The sequence below is a fragment of the Triticum dicoccoides genome, chromosome 2A (assembly GCF_002162155.2).
Source record: "Triticum dicoccoides isolate Atlit2015 ecotype Zavitan chromosome 2A, WEW_v2.0, whole genome shotgun sequence".
NCBI classification, from domain to species: Eukaryota; Viridiplantae; Streptophyta; class Magnoliopsida; order Poales; family Poaceae; genus Triticum; species Triticum dicoccoides.
In genome coordinates this window covers 645,740,253-645,752,931 of record NC_041382.1, presented here as the reverse complement: position 1 = coordinate 645,752,931, position 12,679 = coordinate 645,740,253, and positions in this window count along the sequence as shown.

The following is a 12,679-nucleotide window of genomic DNA, read 5'->3' as shown; positions in this document are numbered from 1 at the left end:
GTTTGAGCTTATCAGGTTGAAACTTTTCCACATAAGCATTACAACCTCAAATTTTAAGAAACGTCAACTTTGGTTTCTTGCCAAACCATAGTTCATACGATGTCGCCTCAACGGATTTAGATGGTGCCCTTTTTAATGTGAATGCAGCTGTCTCTAATGCATAACCCCAAAACTATAGTGATTAATCGGTAAGAAAACATCATAGACTGCACTATATCCAATAATAGTACGGTTATGACGTTCGGACACACCATTACACTGTGGTGTTCCAGGTGGCGTGAGTAGTGAAACTATTTCACATTGTTTTAACTGAAGGCCAAACTCGTAACTCAAATATTTTATTTCTGCGATCATATCATAGAAACTTTTATTTTTGTTACAGTGATTCTCCACTTCACTCTGAAATTCTTTGAACTTTTCAAATGTTTCAGACTTGTGTTTCATCAAGTAGATATACTCATATCTGCTCAAATCATCTGTGAAGATCAGAAAATAATGATACCTGCCGCGAGTCTCAATATTCATCGGACCACATACATCAGTATGTATGATTTCCAACAAATATGTTGCTCGCTCCATTGTTCCGGAGAACAGAGTCTTAGTCATCTTGCCCATGAGGCATGGTTCGCAAGCATCAACTGATTCATAATCAAGTGATTCCAAAAGCCCATCAGCATGGAGTTTCTTCATGCGCTTTACATCAATATGACCTAAACGGCAGTGCCACAAGTAAGTTGCACTATCATTATTAACTTTGCATCTTTTGGTTTCAATATTATGAATATGTGTATCACTACGATCGAGATCCAACGAACCATTTTCATTGGGTGTGTAACCATATAAGATTTTATTCATGTAAACAGAACAACAATTTATTCTCTTACTTAAATGAATAACCGTATTGCAATAAACATGATCAAATCATATTCATGCTCAACGCAAACACTAAATAACATTTATTTTAGGTTTAACACTAATCCCGAAAGTATAGGGAGTGTGCGATGATGATCATATCAATCTTGGAACCATTTCCAATACACATCGTCACTTCACCCTTAACTAGTCTCTGTTCATTCTGCAACTCCTGTTTCGAGTTACTATTCTTAGCAACTGAACCAGTATCAAATACCGAGGGGTTGCTATGAACAATAGTAAAATACACATCAATAACATGTATATCAAATATACCCTTGTTCACTTTGCCATCCTTCTTATCTGCCAAATACTTGGGGCAGTTCCGCTTCCAGTGACCAGTCCCTTTGCAGTAGAAGCACTTAGTCTCAGGCTTAGGACCAGACTTGGGCTTCTTCACTTGAGCAGCAACTTGCTTGTTGTTCTTCTTGAAGTTCCCCTTCTTCCCTCTGCCCTTTTCTTGAAACTAGTGATCTTGTCTACCATCAACACTTGATGTTTTTCTCGATTTCTACCTTCGTCAATTTCAGTATTACGAAGAGCTTGGGAATCGTTTCCGTTATCCCTTGCATATCATAGTTCATCACGAAGTTCTACTAATTTGGTGATGGTGACTAGAGAATTCTGTCAATCACTATTTTATCTGGAAGATTAACTCCCACTTGATTCAAGCAATTGTAGTACCTAGACAATTTGAGCACATGCTCACTAGTTGAGCGATTCTCCTCCATCTTTTAGCTATAGAACCTGTTGGAGACTTCATATCTCTCAACTCGGGTATTTGCTTGAAATATTAACTTCAACTCCTGGAACATCTCATATGGTCCATGACGTTCAAAACGTCTTTGAAGTCCTGATTCTAAGCCATTAAGCATGATGCACTAAACTATCAAGTAGTCATTATATTGAGCTAGCCAAACATTCATAACGTCTACATCTGCTCCTGCAATAGGTCTGTCACCTAGCGGTGCATCATGGACATAATTCTTCTGTGCAGCAATGAGGATAAACCTCAGATCACGGATCCAATCCGCATCATTGCTACTAACATCTTTCAACACAATTTTCTCTAGGAACATATCAAAATAAACATATGAAAGCAACAATGCGAGCTATTTATCTACAACATAGATATGCTAATACTATCAGGACTAAGTTTATGATAAATTAAAGTTCAATTAATCATATTACTTAAGAACTCCCACTTAGATAGACATCCCTCTAATCCTCTAAGTGATCACGTGATCCAAATCAACTAAACCATGTCCGATCATCACGTGAGATGGAGTAGTTTCAATGGTGAACATCACTATGTTGATCATATCTACTATATGATTCACGCTCGACCTTTCGGTCTCCGTGTTCCGAGGCCATATCTGTATATGCTTGGCTCGTCAAGTATAACCTGAGTATTCTGCGTGTGCAACTGTTTTGCACTTGTTGAATTTGAACGTAGAGCCTATCACACCCGATCATCACGTGGTGTCTCAGCACGAAGAACTTTCGCAACGGTGCATACTCAGGGAGAACACTTCTTGATAATTTAGTGAGAGATCATCTTAAAATGCTACCGTCAAACAAAGCAAGATAAGATGCATAAAAGATAAAATCACATGCAATCAATATAAGTGATATGATATGGCCATTATCATCTTGTGCTTGTGATCTCCATCTTCGAAGCACCATCATGATCACCATTGTCACCGGCGCGACACCTTGATCATCATTGTAGCATCGCTGTCGTCTCGCCAATCTTATGCTTCCACGACTATCGCTACTGCTTAGTGATAAAGTAAAGCATTACAGCGCAATTGCATTGCATACAATAAAGCGACAACCATATGGCTCCTGCCAGTTGCCGATAACTCAGTTACAAAACTGAAGGAAATATGCCCTAGAGGCAATAATAAAGTTATTATTTATTTCCTTATAATCATGATAAATGTTTATTATTCATGCTAGAATTGTATTTACCGGAAACATAATACATGTGTGAATACATAGACAAACAAAGTGTCACTAGTATGCCTCTACTTGACTAGCTCGTTAACCAAAGATGGTTATGTTTCCTAACCATGAACAATGAGTTGTTATTTGATTAACGAGGTCACATCATTAGCAGAATGATCTGATTGACATGACCCATTCCATTAGCTTAGCACCTGATCGTTTAGTATGTTGCTATTGCTTTCTTCATGACTTATACATGTTCCTATGACTATGAGATTATGCAACTCCCGTTTACCGGAGGAACACTTTGGGTACTACCAAACATCACAACGTAACTGGGTGATTATAAAGGAGTACTACAGGTGTCTCCAATGGTCGATGTTGGGTTGGCGTATTTCGAGATTAGGATTTGTCACTCCGATTGTCGGAGAGGTATCTCTGGGCCCTCTCGGTAATACACATCACATAAGCCTTGCAAGCATTACAACTAATATGTTAGTTGTGAGATGATGTATTACGGAACGAGTAAAGAGACTTGCCGGTAACGAGATTGAACTAGGTATTGGATACCGACGATCGAATCTCGGGCAAGTAACATACCGATGACAAAGGGAACAACGTATGTTGTTATGCGGTCTGACCGATAAAGATCTTCGTAGAAATATGTAGGAGCCAATATGGGCATCCAGGTCCCGCTATTGGTTATTGACCAGAGACGTGTCTCGGTCATGTCTACATTGTTCTCAAACCCGTAGGGTCCGCACGCTTAAGGTTACGATGACAGTTATATTATGAGTTTATGCATTTTGATGTACCGAAGGTTGTTCGGAGTCTCGGATGTGATCACGGACATGACGAGAAGTCTCGAAATGGTCGAGACATAAATATTGATATATTGGAAGCCTATGTTTGGACATCGGAAGTGTTCCGGGTGAAATCGGGATTTTACCGGGTTACCGGGAGGTTACCGGAACCCCCCGGGAGCCATATGGGCCATCATGGGCCTTAGTGGAAAGGAGAAAGGGGCAGCCCAAGGGGGCTGCGCGCCTCCCCCCTTTCCCTAGTCCTATTAGGACTAGGAGAGGTGGCCGGCCACCCCTCTCCCTCTTTCCCCCTTGGGAATCCTAGTTGGAATAGGATTTGGGGGGGAGTCCTACTCCCGGTAGGAGTAGGACTCCTCCTGCGCCTCTCTCTCTTGGCCGGCGCCCCCTCCCCCCTTGGCTCCTTTATATACTGAGGTAGAGGCACCCCAAAGACACACAAGTTGACACAAGTTGATCCACGTGATCTATTCCTTAGCCGTGTGCGGTGCCCCCTGCCACCATATTCCTCGATAATACTGTAGCGGAGTTTAGGCGAAGCCCTGCTGCTGTAGTTCATCAAGATCGTCACCACGCCGTCGTACTGACGAAACTCTTCCCCGACACTTTGCTGGATCAGAGTCCGGGGATCGTCATTGAGCTGAACGTGTGCTCGAACTCGGAGGTGCCGTAGTTTTGGTGCTTGATCGGTTGGATCGTGAAGACGTACGACTACTTCCTCTACGTCGTGTCATCGCTTCCGCAGTCGGTCTGCGTTGGGTACGTAGACAACACTCTCATCTTGTTGCTATGCATCACATGATCCTGTGTGTACGTAGGAAAATTTTGAAATTACTACGAAACCCAACAGTGCTATCAGAGCCTAGGTTATTTATGTTGATGTTATATGCACGAGTAGAACACAAGTGAGTTGTGGACGATACAAGTCATACTGCCTACCAGCATGTCATACTTTGGTTCGGCGGTATTGTTGGACGAGACGACCCGAACCAACCTTACGCGTACGCTTACGCGAGACCGGTTCCCTCGACGTGCTTTGCACAGAGATGGCTTGCGGGCGACTGTCTCTCCAACTTTAGTTGAACCAAGTATGGCTACGCCCGGTCCTTGCGAAGGTTAAAACGGAGTCTATTTGACAAACTATCGTTGTGGTTTTGATGCGTAGGTGAGATTGGTTCTTACTTAAGCCCGTAGCAGCCACGTAAAACATGCAACAACAAAGTAGAGGACGTCTAACTTGTTTTTGCAGGGCATGTTGTGATGTGATATGGTCAAAGCATGATGCTGAATTTTATTGTATGAGATGATCATGTTTTGTAACCGAGTTATCGGCAACTGGCAGGAGCCATATGGTTGTCGCTTTATTGTATGCAATGCAATCGCGATGTAATGCTTTACTTTATTACTAAACGGTAGTGATAGTCGTGGAAGCATAAGATTGGCGAGACGACAACGATGCTACGATGGAGATCAAGGTGTCGCGCCAGTGACAATGGTGATCATGACGGTGCTTCGGAGATGGAGATCACAAGCACAAGATGATGATGACCATATCATATCACTTATATTGATTGCATGTGATGTTTATCTTTTTATGCATCTTATCTTGCTTTGATTGACGGTAGCATTATAAGATGATCTCTCACTAAATTATCAAGAAGTGTTCTCCCTGAGTATGCACCGTTGCCAAAGTTCGTCGTGCCCAGACACCACGTGATGATCGGGTGTGATAAGCTCTACATCCATCCACAACGGGTGCAAGCCAGTTTTGCACACGCAGAATACTCAGGTTAAACTTGACGAGCCTAGCATATGCAGATATGGCCTCGGAACACGGAGACCGAAAGGTCGAGCGTGAATCATATAGTAGATATGATCAACATAACGATGTTCACCATTGAAAACTACTCCATCTCACGTGATGATCGGTCATGGTTTAGTTGATTTGGATCACGTAATCACTTAGAGGATTAGAGGGATGTCTATCTAAGTGGGAGTTCTTAAATAATATGATTAATTGAACTTAAATTTATCATGAACTTAGTACCTGATAGTATCTTGCTTGTTTATGTTGATTGTAGATAGATGGCTCGTGCTGTTGTTCCGTTGAATTTTAATGCGTTCCTTGAGAAAGCAAAGTTGAAAAATGATGGTAGCAATTACACGGACTGGGTCCGTAACTTGAGGATTATCCTCATTGCTGCACAGAAAAATTACGTCCTGGAAGCACCGCTGGGTGCCAGGCCTGCTGCTGGAGCAACACCAGATGTTATGAACGTCTGGCAGAGCAAAGCTGATGACTACTCGATAGTTCAGTGTGCCATGCTTTACGGCTTAGAATCGGGACTTCAACGACATTTGAACGTCATGGAGCATATGAGATGTTCCAGGAGTTGAAGTTAATATTTCAAGCAAATGCCCGAATTGAGAGATATGAAGTCTCCAATAAGTTCTATAGCTGCAAGATGGAGGAGAACAGTTCTGTCAGTGAGCATATACTCAAAATGTCTGGGTATAATAATCACTTGATTCAATTGGGAGTTAATCTTCTGGATGATTGCGTTATTGACAGAATTCTCCAATCACTACCACCAAGCTACAAGAGCTTCGTGATGAACTATAATATGCAAGGGATGAATAAGACTATTCCCGAGCTCTTCGCAATGCTGAAAGCTGCGGAGGTAGAAATCAAGAAGGAGCATCAAGTGTTGATGGTTAACAAGACCACTAGTTTCAAGAAAAAGGGCAAAGGGAAGAAAAAGGGGAACTTCAAGAAGAACGGCAAGCAAGTTGCTGCTCAAGAGAAGAAACCCAAGTCTGGACCTAAGCCTGAAACAGAGTGCTTCTACTGCAAGCAGACTGGTCACTGGAAGCGGAACTGCCCCAAGTATTTGGCGGATAAGAAGGATGGCAAGGTGAACAAAGGTATATGTGATATACATGTTATTGATGTGTACCTTACTAGAGCTCGCAGTAGCATCTGGGTATTTGATACTGGTTCTGTTGCTAATATTTGCAACTCGAAACAGGGACTACAGAATAAGCGGGCACTGGCAAAGGACGAGGTGACGATGCGCGTGGGAAATGGTTCCAAAGTCGATGTGATCGCAGTCGGCACGCTACCTCTACATCTACCTTCGGGATTAATATTAGACCTAAGTAATTGTTATTTGGTGCCAGCGTTGAGCATGAACATTATATCTGGATCTTGTTTAATGCGAGACGGTTATTCATTTAAATCAGAGAATAATGGTTGTTCTATTTATATGAGTAATATCTTTTATGGTCATGCACCCTTGAAGAGTGGTCTATTCTTATTAAATCTCGATAGTAGTAATACACATATTCATAATGTTGAAGCCAAAAGATGCAGAGTTGATAACGAAAGTGCAACTTATTTGTGGCACTGTCGTTTAGGTCATATCGGTATAAAGCGCATGAAGAAACTCCATGCTGATGGACTTTTGGAACCACTTGATTATGAATCACTTGGTACTTGCGAACCGTGCCTCATGGGCAAGATGACTAAAACACCGTTCTCCGGTACTATGGAGAGAGCAACAGATTTGTTGGAAATCATACATACAGATGTATGTGGCCCGATGAATATTGAGGCTCGTGGCGGATACGTTATTTTCTCACCTTCACAGATGATTTAAGCAGATATGGGTATATCTACTTAATGAAACATAAAGTCTGAAACATTTGAAAAGTTCAAAGAATTTCAGAGTGAAGTTGAAAATCATCGTAACAAGAAAATAAAGTTTCTACGATCTGATCGTGGAGGAGAATATTTGAGTTACGAGTTTGGTGTACATTTGAAAAACTGTGGAATAGTTTCGCAACTCACGCCACCCGGAACACCACAGCGTAATGGTGTGTCCGAACGTCGTAATCGTACTTTACTAGATATGGTGCGATCTATGATGTCTCTTACTGATTTACCACTATCATTTTGGGGATATGCTTTAGAGACGGCCGCATTCACGTTAAATAGGGCACCATCAAAATCCGTTGAGACGGCGCCTTATGAACTGTGGTTTGGCAAGAAACCAAAGTTGTCGTTTCTTAAAGTTTGGGGCTGCGATGCTTATGTGAAAAAGCTTCAACCTGATAAGCTCGAACCCAAATCGGAGAAATGTGTCTTCATAGGATACCCAAAGGAAACTGTTGGGTACACCTTCTATCACAGATCCGAAGGCAAGACATTCGTTGCTAAGAATGGATCATTTCTAGAGAAGGAGTTTCTCTCGAAAGAAGTGAGTGGGAGGAAAGTAGAACTTGACGAGGTAACTGTACCTGCTCCCTTACTGGAAAGTAGTTCATCACAGAAAACTGCTTCAGTGACACCTACACCAGTTAGTGAGGAAACCAATGATATTGATCATGAAACTTCAGATCAAGATACTACTGAACCTCGTAGATCAACCAGAGTAAGATCCGCACCAGAGTGGTACGGTAATCCTGTTCTGGAAGTCATGCTACTAGATCATGATGAACCTACGAACTATGAAGAAGCGATGGTGAGCCCAGATTCCGCAAAGTGGCTTGAAGCCATGAAATCTGAGATGGGATCCATGTATGAGAACAAAGTGTGGACTTTGGTTGACTTGCCCGATGATCGGCAAGCAATTGAGAATAAATGGATCTTCAAGAAGAAGACTGACGCTGATGGTAATGTTACTGTCTACAAAGCTCGACTTGTCGCAAAAGGTTTTCGGCAAGTTCAAGGGATTGACTACGATGAGACCTTCTCACCCGTAGCGATGCTTAAGTCTGTCCGAATCATGTTAGCAATTGCCGCATTTTATGATTATGAAATTTGGCAGATGGATGTCAAAACTCCAGTCCTGAATGGATTTCTGGAAGAAGAGTTGTATATGATGCAACCAGAAGGTTTTGTCGATCCAAAGGAAGCTAACAAAGTGTGCAAGCTCCAGCGATCCATTTATGGACTGGTGCAAGCCTCTCGGAGTTGGAATAAACGTTTTGATAGTGTGATCAAAGCATTTGGTTTTATACAGACTTTCGGAGAAGCCTGTATTTACAAGAAAGTGAGTGGGAGCTCTGTAGCATTTCTGATATTATATGTGGATGACATATTACTGATTGGAAATGATATAGAATTTCTGGATAGCATAAAGGGATACTTGAATAAAAGTTTTTCAATGAAAGACCTCGGTGAAGCTGCTTACATATTAGGCATTAAGATCTATAGAGATAGATCAAGACGCTTAATTGGACTTTCACAAAGCACATACCTTGACAAGATTTTGAAGAAATTCAAAATGGATCAAGCAAAGAAAGGATTCTTGCCTGTATTACAAGGTGTGAAATTGAGTAAGACTCAATGCCCGACCATTGCAGAAGATAGAGAGAATATGAAAGATGTTCCCTATGCATCAGCCATAGGCTCTATCATGTATGCAATGCTGTGTACCAGACCTGATGTGTGCCTTGCTATAAGTTTAGCAGGGAGGTACCAAAGTAATCCAGGAGTGGATCACTGGACAGCGGTCAAGAACATCCTGAAATACCTGAAAAGGACTAAGGATATGTTTCTCGTATATGGAGGTGACAAAGAGCTCATCGTAAAAGGTTACGTTGATGCAAGCTTTGACACTGATCCGGACGATTCTAAATCGCAAACCGGATACGTGTTTACATTAAACGGTGGAGCTGTCAGTTGGTGCAGTTCTAAACAAAGCGTCGTAGCGGGATCTACATGTGAAGCGGAATACATAGCTGCTTCGGAAGCAGCAAATGAAGGAGTCTGGATGAAGGAGTTCATATCCGATCTAGGTGTCATACCTAGTGCATCGGGTCCAATGAAAATCTTTTGTGACAATACTGGTGCAATTGCCTTGGCAAAGGAATCCAGATTTCACAAAGGACCAAACACATCAAGAGACGCTTCAACTCCATCCGGGATCTAGTCCAGGTGGGAGACATAGAGATTTGCAAGATACATACGGATCTGAATGTTGCAGACCCGTTGACTAAGCCTCTTCCACGAGCAAAACATGATCAACACCAAAGCTCCATGGGTGTTAGAATCATTACAGTGTAATCTAGATTATTGACTCTAGTGCAAGTGGGAGACTGAAGGAAATATGCCCTAGAGGCAATAATAAAGTTATTATTTATTTCCTTATAATCATGATAAATGTTTATTATTCATGCTAGAATTGTATTTACCGGAAACATAATACATGTGTGAATACATAGACAAACAAAGTGTCACTAGTATGCCTCTACTTGACTAGCTCGTTAATCAAAGATGGTTATGTTTCCTAACCATAAACAATGAGTTGTTATTTGATTAACGAGGTCACATCATTAGCAGAATGATCTGATTGACATGACCCATTCCATTAGCTTAGCACCCGATCGTTTAGTATGTTGCTATTGCTTTCTTCATGACTTATACATGTTCCTATGACTATGAGATTATGCAACTCCCGTTTACCGGAGGAACACTTTGGGTACTACCAAACGTCACAACGTAACTGGGTGATTATAAAGGAGTACTACAGGTGTCTCCAATGGTCGATGTTGGGTTGGCGTATTTCGAGATTAGGATTTGTCACTCCGATTGTCGGAGAGGTATCTCTGGCCCCTCTCGGTAATACACATCACATAAGCCTTGCAAGCATTACAACTAATATGTTAGTTGTGAGATGATGTATTACGGAACGAGTAAAGAGACTTGCCGGTAACGAGATTGAACTAGGTATTGGATACCGACGATCGAATCTCGGGCAAGTAACATACCGATGACAAAGGGAACAACGTATGTTGTTATGCGGTCTGACCGATAAAGATCTTCGTAGAAATATGTAGGAGCCAATATGGGCATCCAGGTCCCGCTATTGGTTATTGACCAGAGACGTGTCTCGGTCATGTCTACATTGTTCTCGAACCCGTAGGGTCCGCACGCTTAAGGTTACGATGACAGTTATATTATGAGTTTATGCATTTTGATGTACCGAAGGTTGTTCGGAGTCCCGGATGTGATCACGGACATGACGAGGAGTCTCGAAATGGTCGAGACATAAAGATTGATATATTGGAAGCCTATGTTTGGACATCGGAAGTGTTCCGGGTGAAATCGGGATTTTACCGGGTTACCGGGAGGTTACCAGAACCCCCCGGGAGCCATATGGGCCATCATGGGCCTTAGTGGAAAGGAGAAAGGGGCAGCCCAAGGGGGCTGCGCGCCTCCCCCCCTTTACCTAGTCCTATTAGGACTAGGAGAGGTGGCCGGCCACCCCTCTCCCTCTTTCCCCCTTGGGAATCCTAGTTGGAATAGGATTTGGGGGGGAGTCCTACTCCCGGTAGGAGTAGGACTCCTCCTGCGCCTCTCTCTCTTGGCCGGCGCCCCCTCCCCCCTTGGCTCCTTTATATACTGAGGTAGAGGCACCCCAAAGACACACAAGTTGACACAAGTTGATCCACGTGATCTATTCCTTAGCCGTGTGCGGTGCCCCCTGCCACCATATTCCTCGATAATACTGTAGCGGAGTTTAGGCGAAGCCCTGCTGCTGTAGTTCATCAAGATCGTCACCACGCCGTCGTGCTGACGAAACTCTTCCCCGACACTTTGCTGGATCGGAGTCCGGGGATCGTCATCGAGCTGAACGTGTGCTCGAACTCGGAGGTGCCGTAGTTTCGGTGCTTGATCGGTTGGATCGTGAAGACGTACGACTACTTCCTCTACGTCGTGTCATCGCTTCCGCAGTCGGTCTGCGTTGGGTACGTAGACAACACTCTCATCTCGTTGCTATGCATCACATGATCCTGTGTGTACGTAGGAAAATTTTGAAATTACTACGAAACCCAACAAAAACATGATCATCTCATAAAATAAAATTTAGCATCATGTCTTGACCATATCACATCACAACATGCCCTGCAAAACACAAGTTAGACGTCCTCTACTTTGTTGGTGCATGTTTTACGTGGCTGCTACGGGCTTAAGCAAGAACCAATCTTACCTACGCATCAAAACCACAATGATAGTTTGTCAAGTTGGTGCTGTTTTAACCTTCGCAAGGACTGGGCGTAGCCACACTCGGTTCAACTAAAGTTGGAGGAACTGTCACCCGCTAGCCACCTTTGTGCAAAGCACGTCGGGAGAACCGGTCTCGCGTAAGCGTACGCGTAATGTCGGTCCGGGCCGCTTCATCCAACAATACCGCCGAACCAAAGTATGACATGCTGGTAAGCAGTATGACTTATATCGCCCACAACTCACTTGTGTTCTACTCGTGCAAATAACATCAACACATAAAACCTAGGCTCGGATGCCACTGTTGGGGAACGTAGTAATTTCAAAAAAATTCCTACGCACACGCAAGATCATGGTGATGCATAGCAACGAGAGGGGAGAGTGTGATCTACGTACCCTCGTAGACCGACAATGGAAGCGTTATGATAACGCGGTTGATGTAGTCGTACGTCTTCACGGCCCGACCGATCAAGCACCGAAACTATGGCACCTCCGAGTTTTAGCACACGTTCAGCTCGATGACGATCCCCAGACTCCGATCCAGCAAAGTGTCGGGGAAGAGTTCCGTCAGCATGACCGCGTGGTGACGATCTTGATGTTCTACCGTTGCAGGGCTTCTCCTAAGCACCGCTACAATATTATTCGAGGAGTATGGTGGAAGGGGGCACCGCACACGGCTAAGAAAATGATCACGTGGATCAACTTGTGTGTCTAGGGGTGCCTCCTGCCCCCGTATATAAAGGAGCAAGGGGAGGAGGCCGGCCGGCCCTAGGGCGCGCCAAGAAGGAGGAGTCCTTCTCCTAGTAGGAGTAGGACTCCCCTCTTTCCTACTCCTACTAGGAGGGGGAAAGGAAGGGGGAGAGGGAGAAGGAAAGGGGGGCGCCGCCCCCCTCTCCTAGTCCAATTCGGACCAGAGGGGGAGGGGGCGCGCGGCCCACCCTGGCCGCCCCTCTCTCTCTCCACTATGGCCCATAAGGCCCGTTAC